The following is a 19,890-nucleotide window of genomic DNA, read 5'->3' as shown; positions in this document are numbered from 1 at the left end:
CTTCTCCATTCATTTCCGAGGGACTGGCAGAGAAGCCGAGTGGTGCGTCCCATAGACAGTGAATGGAGCAGTGTGTGCTACCGTTCTGTTTATTTCTGTAGGACTGACGGAGATAGCTCAGCGGTGTACTCTGCCGTCCCGTAGACAGTGAATGGAGAAGTGTGTGCTACCGTTCTGTTTATTTCTGTAGGACTGACGGAGATAGCTCAGCGGTGTACTCTGCCGTCCCGTAGACAGTGAATGGAGCAGTGTGTGCTACCGTTCTGTTTATTTCTGTAGGACTGACGGAGATAGCTCAGCGGTGTACTCTGCCGTCCCGTAGACAGTGACTGGAGCAGTGTGTGCTACCGTTCTGTTTATTTCTGTAGGACTGACGGAGATAGCTCAGCGGTGTACTCTGCCGTCCCGTAGACAGTGACTGGAGCAGTGTGTGCTACCGTTCTGTTTATTTCTGTAGGACTGACGGAGATAGCTCAGCGGTGTACTCTGCCATCCCGTAGACAGTGAATGGAGAAGTGTGTGCTACCGTTCCACTTATTTCTGTAGGACTGACGGAGATAGCTCAGCGGTGTACTCTGCCGCCCCGTAGACAGTGAATGGAGAAGTGTGTGCTACCGTTCAGTTTATTTCTGTAGGACTGACGGAGATAGCTCAGCGGTGTACTCTGCCGTCCCGTAGACAGTGAATGGAGCAGTGTGTGCTACCGTTCAGTTTATTTCTGTAGGACTGACGGAGATAGCTCAGCGGTGTACTCTGCCGTCCCGTAGACAGTGAATGGAGAAGTGTGTGCTACCGTTCTGTTTATTTCTGTAGGACTGACGGAGATAGCTCAGCGGTGTACTCTGCCGTCCCGTAGACAGTGAATGGAGCAGTGTGTGCTACCGTTCTGTTTATTTCTGTAGGACTGACGGAGATAGCTCAGCGGTGTACTCTGCCGTCCCGTAGACAGTGAATGGAGCAGTGTGTGCTACCGTTCCACTTATTTCTGTAGGACTGACGGAGATAGCTCAGCGGTGTACTCTGCCGTCCCGTAGACAGTGAATGGAGAAGTGTGTGCTACCGTTCAGTTTATTTCTGTAGGACTGACGGAGATAGCTCAGCGGTGTACTCTGCCGTCCCGTAGACAGTGAATGGAGAAGTGTGTGCTACCGTTCAGTTTATTTCTGTAGGACTGACGGAGATAGCTCAGCGGTGTACTCTGCCGTCCCGTAGACAGTGACTGGAGCAGTGTGTGCTACCGTTCCACTTATTTCTGTAGGACTGACAGAGATAGCTCAGCGGTGCACTCTGCCGTCCCGTAGACAGTGAATGGAGCAGTGTGTGCTACCGTTCAGTTTATTTCTGTAGGACTGACGGAGATAGCTCAGCGGTGTACTCTGCCGTCCCGTAGACAGTGAATGGAGAAGTGTGTGCTACCGTTCTGTTTATTTCTGTAGGACTGACGGAGATAGCTCAGCGGTGTACTCTGCCGTCCCGTAGACAGTGAATGGAGAAGTGTGTGCTACCGTTCCACTTATTTCTGTAGGACTGACGGAGATAGCTCAGCGGTGTACTCTGCCGTCCCGTAGACAGTGACTGGAGCAGTGTGTGCTACCGTTCTGTTTATTTCTGTAGGACTGACGGAGATAGCTCAGCGGTGCACTCTGCCGTCCCGTAGACAGTGAATGGAGCAGTGTGTGCTACCGTTCCACTTATTTCTGTAGGACTGACGGAGATAGCTCAGCGGTGTACTCTGCCGTCCCGTAGACAGTGAATGGAGAAGTGTGTGCTACCGTTCCACTTATTTCTGTAGGACTGACGGAGATAGCTCAGCGGTGTACTCTGCCGTCCCGTAGACAGTGACTGGAGCAGTGTGTGCTACCGTTCCACTTATTTCTGTGGGACTGAGGGCTCATGCACATGACCGTATGGCTTTTTCAGTGTTTTGCGGGCCGTTTTTAACGGATCAGTTTTTTTGTTTCAGTAGTGTTTCCGGTTCTGTTCCGTTTTTCCATTCAGTTTTTCCGTATGGCATATACAGTATAGAGTAATTACATAGAAAAAATTGGGCTAAGCATAACATTTCCAAAAGATGGTTCCGCAAAAATGTAACGGATACGGAAGACATACGGAGTACATTCCGTATGTGTTCCGTTTTTTTTTTTGCGGACCCATTGACTTGAATGGAGCCACGGAACATGATTTGCGGGCAATAATTGGACATGTTCTATCTTTGAACGAAACTGAAAAACGGAAATACGGAAACGGAATGCACACAGAGACACTTCTTTGCTGACCCATTGAAATGAATGGTTCAGTATAAGGCTACTTTCACACTTGCGGCAGAGTGATCCGGCAATCTGCATGCAAACGGACAGCATTTGTAGACGGATCCGGATGCAGATCCGTCTTACAAATGCATTGCAAGAACGGATCCGTCTCTCCGGATGTCATCCGGAGAAACGGATCCGTTATATATTTTTTTTCACATTTTTACCGGTCTGCGCATGGACGGATCCGGCACTAATACATTTCAAACTGATCTGGAATTTTGGACGGAGATAATACCACAGCATGCTGCGGTATTTCCTCCGTCCAAAACGCCGTTCAGTGACTGAACTGAAGACGTCCTGATGCATCCTGAACGGATTTCTCGCCATTCAGAATGCATGGGGATATGTCTGATCAGTTCTTTTCTGATATTAAGTCCCTAGGACAGAACTCAGTGCCGGAAAAGAAAAACGCTAGTGTGAAAGTAACCTAAGTAACGCATACTGAACAAAAAAAACGGGCAGTATACTGAACACAAAAAAACGTTCGTGTGCATGAGCCCTGACGGAGATAGCTCAGTGGTGTACTCTGCTGTCCTATAGACAGTGAATGGAGCGAGGGTCAGGACTGCGCACTACTGTCTCGCCTGTGTACTACCCTCCATCTTACGGTCACAGTTTATCTCATTACAGTATGATCGCCTCCAGGGACGGGTACAATTATGTATCTACTGTGTCCCAGTATAGCCCATTCTATGGCAGTAGAGCCCAGTGTGGCCCCCGCAGTGACTAAATATAACAGCATCAGGACAATTCCGTATATTCTGTGTAGGCAGAGCAGTGTATCTGGCGTGCTGCGCCTTGATCTTATTGTACACCCATTCTCCATCAAGAATAGGCTGATGCAGTTGTATTGTTGGGTTCTGCACGCTTCCTATTACTCTGAGCTGTAAATAGCCTCGTCGGCAGATGGTTTACTAGTGACCCGTCCCTTTAAATTCAACATATCTTTTGATCTCTTGTCTCCGTTTGCTTTCAAGATCGCACAAGCAGCGTAAAGATGTCTCCGCCACTTCTAAGCCTGGATCAATGGATCAGTGAGGTCAATGTAATCTGGACATCACTAACCCTGTTAATTATACAGGTGCAGTCTTTCCCGGGCCCTGGTGAATGAGGGGGGCCAAATCTGTGCCATTTGTGGAGATCAGTTCTATGAGTGAGCGAGCGGTGATTTTCACGCATCACTTGTGCGTTGCGTGAAAATCGCAGCATGCTCCTCTTTGTGCGTTTTTCACGTAACGCAGGCCCCATAGAAATGAATGGGGTTGCGTGAAAATCGCAAGCATCCGCAAGCAAGTGCGGATGCGGTGCGATTTTCACGCACGGTTGCTAGGAGACGATCGGGGTGGAGACCCGATCATTATTATTTTCCCTTATACCATGGTTATAAGGGAAAATAATAGCATTCTGAATACAGACTGCATAGTACAATAGCGCTGGAGGGGTTAAAAAAATGAATTAATAAATTTAACTCACCTTAATCCACTTGATCGCGCAGCTGGCATCTCGTCTGTCTCCTTCTTTGCTGATTGCAGGAAAAGGACCTGTGGTGACGTCACTCCGGTCATCACATGGTCCATCACATGATCTTTTACCATGGTGATGGATCATGTGATGGACCATGTGATGACCGGAGTGACGTCACCACAGGTCCTTTTCCTGCAATCAGCAATGAAGGAGACAGAAGAGATGCCGGCTGCGCGATCAAGTGGATTAAGGTGAGTTTAATTATTATTTATTTTTTTAACCCCTCCAGCGCTATTTTACTATGCATTCTGTATTCAGAATGCTATTATTTTCCCTTATAACCATGGTATAAGGGAAAATAATACAATCTACAGAACACCGATCCCAAGCCCGAACTTCTGTGAAGACGTTCGGGTTTGGGTACCAAACATGCGCAATTTTTCTCACGCGAGTGCAAAACGCATTACAATGTTTTGCACTTGCACGGAAAAATCGTGCATGTTCCCGCAACGCACCCGCACCTTTTCCCGCAACGCCCGTGTGAAAGAGGCCTAAATTGGTCATACTACTGGCGAAATGTGTCTGGCCCGATGGAGGGGCCCAGAAACAGGGATAAGCCGTATCATTATGGTCAACGGATATGCTGCATGAGAGGCGACTTCAGGTCAAAGAACGTCTACGTGCCTCATAAAATCACAGTATACATGTAGCGTCCATGTCTTGATCATTAGGATAAATCTTGTAATGGCCCCTAAAGAGGACCAAGAGTCGGAGCCACACAGATTTATTATTGACTATCCCAAGGACAGGCCATCAATTTTAGATAGTTGTATAAACCTCTTTAAAAATCACATTAAAGGGGTTCCCCAAGAGTGAATATAACCGTAACTGCAAAATAATATTCTGTACCCGCATATGAATAGCACTTTAATAAGGGGGCCCAAAGCAAGGCTATGCCATAAACGTAGGTCTGGAAGTTTCAGCCATGGTCAGCCAGTTTGGATCCTATAGGCAACAGTCTTTGGTCACTGAGCATGCCCACAAGTATACAAAAACATGTCCTCGATTCCCCCCTCTCACCTCTCTGTGCTTATCTTGCTCGTACCTCTGTGCATTCTGTGCCGGTGTGATTTAAAGGGGTCAAAAAATTCTCGATCAGGGTGGGTTATGCTCTATCATGAAAAAATAAGGTTTACTTACCTGCTCAATCCCCACCATTCCAGCTCTTGGTCTTTGGTAGCAATGAGGTCACCGACTACTCCAGATGATTGCAGCATCCAGTCACTGGCCTCAGAAGTCACACTAGGGAGTCTTGTACAGCAGCAATGACATCCCTGACTACCCCAGGCGACTACTGAGGCCAGTGATTGGCTGCAGTGATATGAAGTGTTCCGTGAAATGTCTGCAGCGCCGAAAACAAAGACCACCGCCACTGGAGTTGCAGGTGATTGAGCAGGTAAGTCAGCCTTTTTGTTTTATTCATCATTTGTGGCCTTCAGCAAGATATTTTTGGGGTCTAGGAAAACCCATTTAAAGGTGAAGGAAGGTCCGACAGCCCACGTGTACCATCCTGTTTATTATAAAAGGATGAATCTGGGTGAGATCATTTAGGCATCTTGTAAAGTGTAAACCCACCTCTATCATATGAAGTCATGTATTAATATTAATATACGTGCATGCCCAACCATAGGGAGCCCATGTGGATACGTTAAGAAACTGCCTAGATAGCGATTCCCTAGCATACTGCATTATCCAAGCACTTCTGGGTATTTCATACCTGTCCAGACCTAACGACATGGCAGTCTTACTAATAAGGCCCTATAGGCATATCTTTCCCAGACAGCAGGGAACCATCGCTGATGTTGCTGGAGCCCTAGGCTGATGACATCTGAGGGAATAATGCAGAATTGAATCATAGGTTTCCATGCTGTAAAATATAAATCAACTCTCAGGTAAATCAGGTAGAAACCCGTCCAATCTGAAAGTACTCGCTGTCAATCACATCTAGCCTGTTATTGTGTAAACTCATTTCTTGTCCCTTAAAGTGAGTCTTCAACTACGTGAAGTTTTAGGGCCAACAGTCTGTTTTTCAATGCAAAGCTCTTAATCCTCTGTAGTATAAACTGGTGAAATTTTTGCTGTCTGCAGCCACCACTAGAGGGAGCATTGGAGCAAATAGCATACATATTTATTATAAATTCTGTTATAAATGTACAATAAGCTCTTTAGCTCCCCTACTGGTAAATGCAGGTAGCCAGACTTGTCTCATCTATGTCTGTGGTAGAATGGACTTGGAGATCTGCATCAGACAGATGGAGCTCAGACTGCCCTAAAAATCTAAAAAGTTAATCGGTACACAATTTTGAACCTATTAAGATAAAAAATAAACTAAACAATTGTGTCCAAGGGGGCGCTCATTTAAAGGGACACTTATTTGTGGACAAAGGTGACTCATTCTGCAACTTCCCAGTAAAGAGATTTCAGCCCAGAATCCAACAGAATTGAGTCCAGCTGTGGAACTCGGGATCAGTACAGGATAAGTAATTTGTATGTACACAGTGACTCCACCAGCGGAATAGTGAGTGCAGCTCTGGAGTATAATACAGGATGTAACTCAGGATCAGTACAGGATAAGTAATGTAATGTATGTACATAGTGACTCCACCAGCAGAATAGTGAGTGCAGCTCTGAAGTGCATTACACCATGTAACTCAGGATCAGTACAGGATAAGTAATGTAATGTATGTACACCGTGACTGCACCAGCAGAATAGTGAGTGCAGCTCTGGAGTGTAATACAGGATGTAACTCAGGATCAGTACAGGATAAGTAATATAATATATGTACACAGTGACTCCACCAGCAGAATAGTGAGTACAGCTCTGGGGTAAAATACAGGATGTAACTCAGGATCAGCACAGGATAAGTAATATAATATATGTACACAGTGACTCCACCAGCAGAATAGTGAGTGCAGCTCTGGAGTATAATACAGGATGTAACTCAGGATCAGTACAGGATAAGTAATGTAATGTATGTACACAGTGACTCCACCAGCAGAATAGTGAGTGCAGCTCTGGAGTAAATACAGGATATAACTCAGGATCAGTACAGGATAAGTAATGTATGTACACAGTGACTGCACCAGCAGAATAGTGAGTGCAGCTCTGGAGTATAATACAGGATGTAACTCAGGATCAGTACAGGATAAGTAATGTAATGTATGTACACAGTGACTGCACCAGCAGAATAGTGAGTGCAGGTCTGGAGTATAATACAGTATGTAACTCAGGATCAGTACAGGATAAGTAATGTATGTACACAGTGACTGCACCAGCAGAATAGTGAGTGCAGCTCTGGAGTATAATACAGGATGTAACTCAGGATCAGTACAGGATAAGTAATGTAATGTATGTACACAGTGACTGCACCAGCAGAATAGTGAGTGCAGCTCTTGAATATTATACAGGATATGTAAGGGATACCACCCCTCGTGCCCGCTTGTCGTCAACTACGTCGAGCTCACGAGACACGGTATGCTCACTGGTTACCAAGACGTGATGTTACGCCCTTCCGGAGGAGCATGTAAGGTCAACTTGGTACAGTTTACACCAACTCCTCCTGTCCACACGGGCACAGAGAGGCAACAAGCTGAGGGAGCCTGGTCACTGGGAAATCTGCCACCAGCTTCTCGTTTGATATAAGCCCGGTCCGCTAACGGAATTATATAGGGTGAGAAACCCACCCGTGGTAGCTTATAACTAGGCCGAAACACGGATGTAGGGATTCGTGATCGAGATACAAGACGGCACAAGATTAAATTATATATTTAATCGCCTTAAGGGCTCACGAGATAACACACTATACACAAAGAATATATACAGTGGCTTGAGGTTACGAATACAGGTAGTATGGTACAAACAGGATTACACAGAGTACAAGTCAGTTACCGGGTAGATGAATATTCCTTTGGGTTATGATGATGTAATAGTTCTTGGCTGTGGTCACGTGGGGGCAGTGATGTCAGCAGTTTCCAGGTATCTCCTAACACATGGCACGATGTGACCCCCTTTCAGAGAAAGACCCGCCCACTTGCTGGCGCAAGTTTTTTAACCTGTAGCCGGCCCCTCCCCTCCCGGCCTCTGGGAGGGGTCCACCCCCCTCTGCTGGACTGGCAGCAAATGACCCACAAAACCCTTTAGGGTTCATAGCTCCAGACCAGAAGGTCACAGGGAGATGGTTCTGGGACCAACGGATCCGCCTGGGTACCGGCAGGGCCGGCGCCACCTGTAAGGCGACCTAGGCAGCCGTGCGGTTTTAAAAAAAAGCGTTGGTTAAGTGGCGGCCGGGCCGGTCCTGCCGCAAGTTTTTTTTTTTTTTAAGTACGGCGGCGGGCCCTCCCCCGCACCGGGCGGCTGCCGCACTGCCCTGCCCGGGCTGGCGTGTCTATGATTGTGCACCGCCCGGGCACAGCCTGAAGAGAGGGACTTACAGGATGGAAGCGCCTCTAGTGTAGCGTGGCTGAGCTCTGTTCGATCCGCGGTACAGGAGCTTTTGTTTCCTGTACCCGGCCGGACTGACAGGAAGTTCTCACTTAGTGTGCACTTCCTTTCAGTCCGGCCGGGTACAGGAAACAAATGCTCCTGTACCGCGGACCGAACAGAGCTCGGCAACGCTACATTAGAGGTGGGGGGGGGGGGAATGAGAGCAACAAGGGAGGGGGGGAGGAAATGAGAGTGACAAGGGAGGGGGGGAGGAAATGAGAGCAACAAGGGAGGGGGGAGGAAATGAGAGTGACAAGGGAGGGGGGGAGGAATAAGAGTGACAAGGAAGGGGGGGGATGAGAGTGACAAGGGAGGGAGGGGGGGAAGAGAGTGACAAGGGAGGGAGGGGGGGAAGAGAGTGACAAGAGAGGGAGGGGGGAGAAGAGAGTGACAAGGGAGGGGGGAGAAGAGAGTGACAAGGGAGGGGGGGTAAATGAAAGTGACAAGGGAGGGGGTAAATGAGAGTGAAAAGGGAGGGGGGGAATGAGAGTGACAAGGGGGGGGGAAGAGAGTGACAAGGGAGGGAGGGGGGGAGAAGAGAGTGACAAGGGAGTCCCCAGAGCCAGACCAAGAGCCAGACTGCAGCCAGAGACCAGATCATCTTATTGTCCTGGTGGTAAGTAGACAATGCAATATGTTTATTATTTAATTGTTTAGTTATTAATACTACATTGGAAACTAATTTACCTCACATTAAAAGGACACTATAGTCCCAGAACCAGTACAGTTTAATGTAGTGGTACTGGTGTCTATAGCCTGTTCCTGCAGAGAACAGACACTGTGCAGTACTGGTGGTAAAGGAGCACTATAGTGCCAGGAAAACAAACTCATTTTCCTGGCACTATATAGTTGTTAGGAGTGGGGCACCCTTCTGTCCCCCTCCCACTGGGCTGAAGGGGTTTTAACCCCTTCAGCCACTTACCTTTCTCCAGCACCGGCACTGGGAACTCTTCTCCCTGATCCTCCTCTCAGCTGCGAATGCACATGCGCACGCATTCAAAACTATGTTCCGCGTCTTCCCACTGTAATTTTTAACCCTAAGGGAAATATAGCAGTTCTTTTAATTTAAATGCTGAGAAAGGGGTGGAACATATGTGATGTCATGATATGGGCAGATCATCTGATAAGGGGGGGGCAATTTTTATCTTGCCTAGGGCGGCAAAAATCCTTGCACCGGCCCTGGGTACTGGCTACCAGAAGAGTCCAAGTATGGTACAGTTATTTGGTTTCTGTGGAAGATATGTACAGTCATGTGAAAAAATTAGGACACCCTTTGAAAGCATGTGGTTTTTTGTAACATTTTTAATAAATGGTTATTTCATCTCCGTTTCAATAATACAGAGAGATTAAAGTAATCCAACTAAACAAAGAAAACTGAAGAAAAGTCTTTTCAAGATCTTCTGTAAATGTCATTCTACAAAAATGCCTATTCTAACTGAGGAAAAAGATAGGACACCCTCACATGTATTCCCTCTTAAATTGGCTCAGATCTCACACCAGGTGCACATAATTAGTAGATCGTTACTCTGCATGTTGAATGAGGCTTGCCCTATTTAAACCTCAGACATTTAGTTTGGTGTGCTCCTGACTGTTGAAGTGAGAGTGAGCACCATGGTGAGAGCAAAAGAGCTGTCAGAGGACTTCAGAAAAAAGATTGTAGCAGCCTATGAGTCTGGGAAGGGATTTAAAAAGATCTCAAAAGATTTTGAAATCAGCCATTCCACTGTCCGGAAGATAGTCTACAAGTGGAGGGCTTTCAAAACAACTGCCAACATGCCCAGGACTGGTCGCCCCAGCAAGTTCACCCCAAGAGCAGACCGCAAGATGCTAAAAGAGGTCTCCAAAAACCCTAAAGTGTCATCTCGAGAACTACAGCAGGCTCTGGCTACTGTTGATGTAGAAGTACATGCCTCTACAATCAGAAAGAGACTGTACAAGTTTAACTTGCATGGGAGGTGTGCAAGGAGGAAACCTTTGCTTTCCAAGAGAAACATCGAGGCCAGACTGACATTTGCCAGAGATAAAGTTGACAAAGACCAGGACTTCTGGAATAATGTTCTTTGGACAGATGAGTCCAAAATTGAATTATTTGGACACAACAGCAGAGGACATGTTTGGCGTAAACCAAACACAGCATTCCAAGAAAAGAACCTCATACCAACTGTGAAGCATGGAGGTGGAAGTGTCATGGTTTGGGGCTGCTTTGCTGCAGCAGGACCTGGTCAGCTCACCATCATAGAATCCACGATGAATTCTACTGTGTATCAGAAGGTGCTTGAAGAACATGTGAGACCATCAGTTAGAAAATTAAAGCTGAAGCGGAACTGGACCATGCAACATGACAATGACCCAAAACATACTAGTAAATCAACCAAAGATTGGCTGAAAAAGAAGAAATGGAGAGTCCTGGAATGGCCAAGTCAAAGTCCAGATTTGAATCCCATTGAGATGCTGTGGGGTGACTTGAAAAGGGCTGTACGTGCAAGAAACCCCTCAAACATCTCACAGCTGAAAAAGTTCTGCATTGAGGAGTGGGGTAAAATTTCCTCAGACCGATGTCGAAGACTGGTAGATGGCTACAAGAACCGTCTCACTGCAGTTATTTCAGCCAAAGGAGGTAACACTCGCTATTAGGGGCAAGGGTGTCCTATCTTTTTCCTCAGTTAGAATAGGCATTTTTGTAGAATGACATTTACAGAAGATCTTGAAAAGACTTTTCTTCAGTTTTCTTTGTTTAGTTGGATTACTTTAATCTCTCTGTATTGTTGAAACGGAGATGAAATAACCATTTATTAAAAATGTTACAAAAAACCACATGCTTTCAAAGGGTGTCCTAATTTTTTCACATGACTGTATATCTCTCTTCCCTGGCCTCCCACCACCACACTAAGACCACGGGCCTGTTCATCATGGCCACAGGGAAACAAATATGTATCCGGTTTGTGCCTGGGATGGCCGGGTGATTCATAATTCCTTATAAAACGCCGGTTCCATGCTGTCTGCTAGATTTGATTGAACTGGGGAATGGACTAGACCTCATGCTGAGAGATTTTTCCTGTCATATCATCTCTGTTCCTGGCTGACTGGATGGAAGTGTGAAAAGTTGTAAACACTGGTGGACTGCTAGAGGTTCTCTGCCATCTGCTGGCTTTGAAGCAGGGCCCCCTGTGGAGCTCACTACCTCTGCTATCTGACAGCGGATGGCTGACATAAAATATTAATCCATATTCCTCACAAGGATGTAACTCAGGATCAATACAGAATAAGTAATGTATGTACACAGTGACTGCACCAGCAGAATAGTGAGTGCAGCTCTGGAGTATAATACAGTATGTGGAAAGAGTTAAACGGCACACCTCTGTGGTGAAGGTGGTGCTCAGTAGTATACAAAGTTCATGCAATAGAAGAGAAAAGCGAGGCACTCTAGTTGCTGTTTCGTTAAATGCTTATTTTTATTATTATTGGAAAGCTCTTTTGATTTTTTTGAACTTTTTTATCCATCCAGAGAATAATATTTAGCCACTGGCCAATGTTTCGGTCAACAATAGACCTTGATCCCGGCCTGGTATAAACATAGACATATATGTTACAGAACGTAGATTTATATAAAAAGACAGTACAGTAACATAGAAACATAGAATGTGTCGGCAGATAAGAACCATTTGGCCCATCTAGTCTGCCCAATATACTGAATACTATGGATAGCCCCTGGCCCTATCTTATATGAAGGATGGCCTTATGCCTATCCCATGCATGCTTAAACTCCTTCACTGTATTTGCAGCTACCACTTCTGCAGGAAGGCTATTCCATGCATCCACTACTCTCTCAGTAAAGTAATACTTCCTGATATTACTTTTAAACCTTTGCCCCTCTAATTTAAAGCTATGTCCTCTTGTAGCAGTTTTTCTTCTTTTAAATATTCTCTCCTCTTTTACCTTGTTGATTCCCTTTATGTATTTAGCAGTTTCTCTCATACCCCCTCTGTCTCTTCTTTCTTCCAAGCTATACATGTTAAGGTCCTTTAATCTTTCCTTGTAAGTTTTATCCTGCAATCCATGTACCAGTTTAGTAGCTCTTCTCTGAACTCTCTCCAAAGTATCAATATCCTTCTGGAGATATGGTCTCCAGTACTGAGCACAATACTCCAGATGAGGTCTCACTAGTGCTCTGTAGAGCGGCATGAGCACCTCCCTCTGTCTACTGGTAATGCCTCTCCCTATACACCCGAGCATTCTGCTAGCATCTCCTGCTGCTCTATGACATGGTCTGCCTACCTTTAAGTCTTCTGAAATAATGACCCCTAAATCCCTTTCCTCAGATACTGAGGTTAGGACTGTATCACTGATTGTATATTCTGCTCTTGGGTTTTTACGCACAACATTTGCTAATTTCCAATCTTTTGGGACGACTCCTGTTACCAGTGATTGGTTAAATAAATCTGTTAATGGTTTTGCTAGTTCACCGCTGAGCTCTTTTAATAGCTTTGGGTGTATCCCATCAGGCCCCTGTGACTTATTTGTATTAATTTTAGACAGCTGACTTAGAACCTCTTCCTCTGTAAAGACACATGCATCAAAATATGCATTAGTCTTCCTTCCTAACTGAGGTCCTTTTCCTTAATTTGAGGTCCTTTTCCTTCATTAAGGAAGTACAGTAAATCATTAGTACATAGTATAGAGTAGTTGACGTCACGTGATGTCTTGACATGTGGCAGCGAATTACATATGGTTACATAATGCATGCCCCAAATTGACCATGCATTATGTAACCATATGTAATTCGCTGCCACATGTCAAGACATCACGTGACGTCAACTACTCTATATTATGTACTAATGATTTACTGTACTTACTGTACTTTGTCTTTTTATATAAATCTACGTTCTGTAACATATATGTCTATGTTTATACCAGGCCATGATCAAGGTCTATTGTTGACCGAAACATTGGACTGTGGCTAAATATTATTCTCTGGATGGATAAAAAAGTTTAAAAAAATCAAAAGAGCTTTCCAATAATAATAAAAATAAGCATTTAACGAAACAGCAACTAGAGTGCCGTGGTTTTCTCTTCTATTGTATAATACAGTATATAACTCAGGATCAATACAGGATAAGTAATGTAATGTATGTATACAGTGACTGCACCAGCAGAATAGTGAGTGCAGCTCTGGAGTATAATACAGTATATAACTCAGGATCAATACAGGATAAGTATTGTAATGTATGTACACAGTGACTCCACCAGCAGAATAGTGAGTGCAGCTCTGGAGTATAATACAGGATGTAATTCAGGATCAATACAGGATAAGTAATGTAATGTATGTACACAGTGACTCCACCAGCAGAATAGTGAGTGCAGCTCTGGAGTATAATACAGGATGTAACTCAGGATCAGTACAGGATAAGTCATGTAATGTATGTACACAGTGACTCCACCAGCAGAATAGTGAGTGCAGCTCTGGAGTATAATACAGGATGTTACTCAGGATCAATACAGGATAAGTAATGTAATGTATGTACACAGTGACTCCACCAGCAGAATAGTGAGTGCAGCTCTGGAGTATAATACAGTATATAACTCAGGATCAATACAGGATAAGTAATGTATGTACACAGTGACTTCACCAGCAGAATAGTGAGTGCAGATGAGTGAAAAATGTAATTTGGCCAATACGCTGAACTAGGACAAGAAATTTGATTCGTTATGAATTAATTCATCACAAATCATGATAAATCAGGTATACTCAGGCCACTCTGTCTAATCATATTCATCACACTTCATGGTTCAATCTCAGTGTGAAGGCTTGGAAATTAAACTGCAGGGACAGTGTATTGTTGCATTCTAGTGCACCCACATTCATAGTTAATCCGTTCTCTAGGTACTGTGCCATCAGTATGGGGGTGCAGAGGTAGCAGTCGCTACCGGGCCCAGGAGCCTGAGGGGCCCCAAAGACCCTTGTGCCACCACATAAGAAGACACCGGTATTATAGAAAGTGCATGCTGGTCAAGTTACACCTCTGGCTGGAGGGAAGGGGTTAGGTCAAAAATTTGGCATGAGGGGGTGTCGCTTCAGTTTTTGCCTCAGGCAGCACAAAGGCTATGTGCTTCTCTGTCACCTGGCTACAAAGCACAGAGGGAAGAGGGGCCCAAGCTGAACTCTTGCACCAGGGCCCATGAGCCTTTAGCTACGCCCCTGGCAGGTCACCAAGATTGATATCTAATCCTTTCTGTTAAACAAAAAGAAAAGCATACAGCACCCTTCGGTAAAGCCAAAAACCCGTGTGCTCTCCTGCAGGAGCTGTGTCCGAATGGCATCTTAGTTTCAATAAAGTAGTGGAGAAAAAAATGCTCTTTTAATGCATGTTGTGGCAGTCCAAACACATGCTTCCCTTCTGTTAGCTGTAGATTTACTGTGCGTCAGTATTACAGGTCACTGTTATCGTCAGGTCTAATTTATCGCTGTGGACTTAACAGTGCAGTGCTCTCTTATTCTATATGGGGTTATTGTTTGTTTTCTTTTTTGTTGGTTGGCTTAACAGTGCAGTGCACCAAGATTCAAGTAGTGGCCCCATGACACAGTGGGTAGGTGACTGTGACAACAATGGCCCCATGACAGAGTGGGGATAGGGGGAAGCAGCAGCAGTGGCAGTAAGGCTGTGTTCACATCACTGTTTATTTTTCTGTTTTTCTGATCCGTCAGAAGAACGGAAAAAAAACCAAAGCATGTGTTTTGAGAATACATAAAGCCTCTTTCAGACAGTCAGTATTTGATCAGTAATTGTATGCCAAAACTAGGAGTGGGTCCAAAACAGAGATAAAATGTAATAGAAACATTTGCATCTCATCTGCATTTTGGACTCACTCCTGTTTTTGGCTTACACATACTGATCCAATACTGACCATGTGAAAGAGGCCTTATGCTCAATTTGCATCAGTTTTGACCATTTACGTCTGAAATAAGTTTTTTTAACAAGGAAAAAAATTCCTGCATAATGGCCTCTTTCACATGGTCAGTATTTGATCAGTATTTGTGAGCCAAAAATAGGAGTGGGTCCAAAACAGAGATAAAATGTAATGGAAATATTTGCATCTCATCTGTGTCTTGAACCCACTCCTGCTTTTGGCTGCTCCTACCCCCAGCACACCGCCACCACCACCATTCATGGCAGTGGAGCGTGTGTGCAGAGGCACCCCCCGGTCAAACCTTCCTGAGGACGGGCGTTGGCACTTGTAGGCAGCGACCAACTGAGTACACAGCATGTCTCTATAGTAGTCAATTTTTGCATCCCTCACATAAGGTCTAAAGAATGCTCCCATTTTTGACCGATAGCTATGGTCTAACAATGCGGACAGCCAGTAGTCATCCCTCTCCCGAATCCTGACAATGCGGCTGTCACTACACAAACATGACAGCATGCATCTGGCCATTTGCGTAAGGGACTTGGAGGGCATCACTGCCTCCGTCTCCACTGCATATTTCCATCGGGGTCATCTGCATTGTCTTCGTCGTCGCCCTCCTGCTTCTGCCCTGTCGCTTGGGCAGATAAACCACCTAGTTGTTTATAACATTTCTGGGCATTTATGTCCTCTTCCTCCTCTGCAGGTTCATCCTCAGGGCTCAGGTGGCTGTGAAATGGAGGTGCCACATCTTCTATCCCCTGGCCAATCAGATTTGTCAGCATCCCCTCCAGGACGTGAAGGAGTGGAATGACATCATTCATCCCATAGTTTTGCCGACTGACAAATAAAGTGGCCTTCTCAAAGGGCCTGAGCAGAGGGCACGTGTCACACATAAGCTGCAACTGGTTAACGTGGAAGTTACACCGGGGAGTAGACCTGTTCGTCTGCAGCATTAACAAATCGTTGACCGCCTTCCTCTGCTCGTACAGGCTGCCTAACATACGCGTTGCATATCAGGCGATGTTGGGGAAGAGCATTTTGCCTTTGCCGCTCAAAGAGGGCATGTTTGCATGGTAAGAGTGGCTGACGTGCATGCACAGTTTCCTGGGCATTTTTAACAGCTCTTGCAGTTCAGTGGAAGACTTGAGGAATCACGTGACAACGAGATTGAAGGCATGCGCCATGCAGGACGCATGGGTCCGCCCTCCCTGATGCAGTGCAGACAAAATGTTCTTCCCGTTATCAGTAACCATGGTTCCTATTTGCAGTTTGCGAGAAGACAGCCAGTGTTCGATTTCTTTATTGATGACACAGAGCAGTTCTGTAACACTAAATGAGTGGCACGGTTTTCCCACGCCACTTTATGGTGATGCTTCATGTATTGATGCAGGGGTGTCGTGCAAACATTAGCACCCTGGCAGCACCTTCTGCCCACATATCCTGCATACCGCCACACTAACATCCCTGCTGAGCATGGCATTTTCCCTCCACCATTGCGTGATGCCTGCCGCTGCTTTTATGAACCCGTGCACCACTGGTGTGTTCCTCACAGGTAGTCTCCCGAGTAGTGGTGTACCCCTCGCGCTTTTGGCTGCAGGTCTCCCACTGCTTCTGCCCTGCTGTCTCATGGGCACGCTGCCACCCTCGCTCTCTGATGATGCCCCCTCTTCACCTAGCCTGTCACCCTCACCTGTCTCCTGCGCACATCCCTGACCTTTCGCAACATGTGCTCCCACCAGACTGTCATCATCGGTAGAAGAGTCCGCAGCGGACCTCTCCTCCAAGTCTGTGTTCGCCTGTAACTGCTGACTATCCTCACAAAGCTCATCTTCGCTTGTCAAGCGGAGCATAGCCGGCGGCTAACAGAAAGAGCAGCAAAAGCAAGAGACAGGTGAGGGAACAAAGGCTAAGCATGGTGTCAGAGGAACCCACCGATTCCTGACTGTGTGTATCTGTTGTCACTTGAGATGATGTTGAAGAGCAAGTCAGCCATTCCAGTACAGATGGATTGTTGGTCAAAACACGACCAGAGGATGACAGTGGCAGCTCTGGCCTGTTGCTGCAGCTGCTGCTACCACTACCCCTTCTGCTGCTGCTTGTGCTGGCTACAGCAACATTTTTGCCACTGCCCATTCCTTTTGAGGCCCCAGGCAACTGTCTGTTGGCCTTAATGGACAGTAACTGTATCAGTAATGTAACGGATTAACTAAGAATGTGGCAGCAGGTCAACAAGATGCAGACGGCAATATATTAAACTGTCCTTTAATACTGAGACACAATAATTATATGTTTAAATTAACAGATTAACTGGGATTCTGACAACAGTTCAACAAGATGCACACGGTGATTACACTCAACCTGCAGTCTATGCTCTCCCTACGATCTCCCTACACTGTCCCTGCACTCTCCCTATCCAATATTCATTAATAAATAGCTTTTTGAAACACTGTCCCTAGCGCATAAGCACTTGTCATGTCTCTGCCTAAACTCAGCTCACAGTGAAATAGCAGAGACTGCGCGGATTGAGGCTTCTATAGGGCTGTGACATCACAGAGGATGGACATCTGCTGATTGGCTGGCTGCACGGCATTATGGGTCACATCGCATTCCCAGGATTCTTATTTTCACGTGAAGCACACATTTTAGAAAAAAATTGATTCGTTACCATGAAGCGCGATGAAATTCGGGTTCATGACTAATCAAATTATATACAGTAAAGCCTGTATTACACTGCCCAATTTTTTGGCAGATAATTGCGAACGAGTGTTCGCATGAACGCTCTTTGGCGATCATCTGGCCGTGTAATGCTGCAACCGAGCTCGATCATCGGGCAATCCAAATCTTACATGTTAAAAAATTATCGTTTGCAGGAAGCAGATTGTGGTGTCTAATAACGATCTGCCGCCGGCAAGCCACTAGACAGTATGGGGACTGGCGATAGCATAGAAATCACTCCTCCCTATGTTGCGGAGGAGATCTCTGCAGGTAATAGCAGCGGTCTACTCTGCTAGCGAGCAGGCGTTTCCCTCCCGACAATCGTCTGCCACATCGGGCTGTGTAATACCAAGGATTAGTAAAGCCAAGGATTTGCAGAGTCGTTTAATATTATTTGTGGATTTAAACCGTCTATACTGCTACTCAAATTAAAGGGGTTGAGCTTGTCTGTGGTACCTCACCCCCTTCCCACAAGCTGATCTGCAATACCTGACACAACCTATGGTCAGCGGTGCCGCTGTTTCCGAAAAATAGTAGCCATCTTGGAAATCCCTTTAACCATCGCAGCTACCACTCGCAGATATTTTTCCATTTCTAAAGACCATAAAGAATCATTTTCTATACCTCCTCTGTACATTATATTTATGGGCCTGGCTATAGAAGGGACCATTAGAAAAATCTCTGCATTGACCTCGTATATGTTTATACATTGTAATCAGGTCGCTCCTAAGGCGTGTTTTTTTCTATGGACTTTTTATGCGCTACAGCCACCAGCTAACCCAGAAATGCCATCATTGATGTGCGCTCTTCACTCCATGAAGTACATTGAAATACCTTACCCACGACACTGTGTCACATCTGCACATAGGCAACCGAGACAAAGCAAATTCAGAAAGAAGCGCTCAAGGTCGCTCAACCATACGTGTAAAATGTGTCATTCTGCAAATACGTGAAATATAATCTGTGCTGTTTCAAATGAAGATGTGCAAACCTGCAAAATCACATCGCAAAACAGCATTACCATCACGGGAAGCAGACAAAGCCACTATGGTGCCGTATAATGTAGCCATAAACACTCAGTGTGCCGCCACATGGAGCCTCTGTACAGCATCATATCCATCACTTGAAACCTTACCGCAAAACGGACACGAATAGGACGTGTTCTATTTTTGTTGCGGGGCCACAGAACAGACACACGGATGCAGACAGCACGCAATGTGAATAGGTCAATACCCGATCAACAAAAAATGCGGACTGAGCATGCGGTCGTGTGCATACTAATATGGCATCCGGTGGAACATACAGCACTGTATTTTAAACATGGATGCAGTAGGAATTGGGAGGCACACAGATACCGTATTGGCCCCATAGCAGTCTATGGGCGCCATATTACACATCTGTGCAGCAGGTATACAGAATTTGGCCATGTACATGAACCTTTAGGCCTCTTTCAGACGGGCGTTGCGGGAAAATGTGCGGGTGCGTTACGGGAACACCCTCGATTTTTCCGCGCGAGTGCAAAACATTGTAATGCGTTTTGCACCCGCGTGAGAAAAATCGCGCATGTTTGGTACCCAAACCCGAACTTCTTCACAGAAGTTTAGGCTTGGGATCGGTGTTCTGTAGATTGTATTATTTCCCCTTATAACATGGTTATAAATAAAATAATAGCATTCTGAATACAGAATGCATAGTAAAACAGCGCTGGAGGGGTTAAAAAAAATAAAAAAATAATTTAACTCACCTTAGTCCACTTGATCGCGCTGCCCGGCATCTCCTTCTGTCTCCTTTGCTGAACAGGACCTGTGGTGAGCATTCATTACAGGTAAAGGACCTTTGATGACGTCACTCCGGTCATCACATGATCCATCACCATGGTAAAAGATCATGTGATTGATCATGTGATGACCGGAGTGACATCACCAAAGGTCCTTTACCTGTAATTAATGCTCA

The 19,890-nt window shown here is 45.6% G+C and overlaps 1 protein-coding gene across 2 annotated transcripts in view; it reads left to right on the top strand.

The window, feature by feature from the left end:
• The window catches only part of AK5 (adenylate kinase 5), a 246,563-nt gene that overhangs the window by 5,269 nt on the left and 221,404 nt on the right, over nt 1-19,890 (top strand). The window contains exon 1 of one of the 2 annotated variants that reach the window (XM_040406790.1): nt 8,871-8,935. The exons of the other annotated variant lie outside the window; for it this stretch is intronic. The gene's annotated coding sequence lies outside the window, so the exon portion shown is untranslated. Of the gene's footprint in view, nt 1-8,870; nt 8,936-19,890 lie in introns of those variants that run through there. 2 annotated transcript variants of the gene reach the window in all.

Source organism: Bufo bufo, chromosome 9, assembly GCF_905171765.1.
Source record: "Bufo bufo chromosome 9, aBufBuf1.1, whole genome shotgun sequence".
Taxonomy (NCBI): domain Eukaryota; kingdom Metazoa; phylum Chordata; class Amphibia; order Anura; family Bufonidae; genus Bufo; species Bufo bufo.
This window is presented reverse-complemented; position numbering and strand designations above follow the sequence as displayed.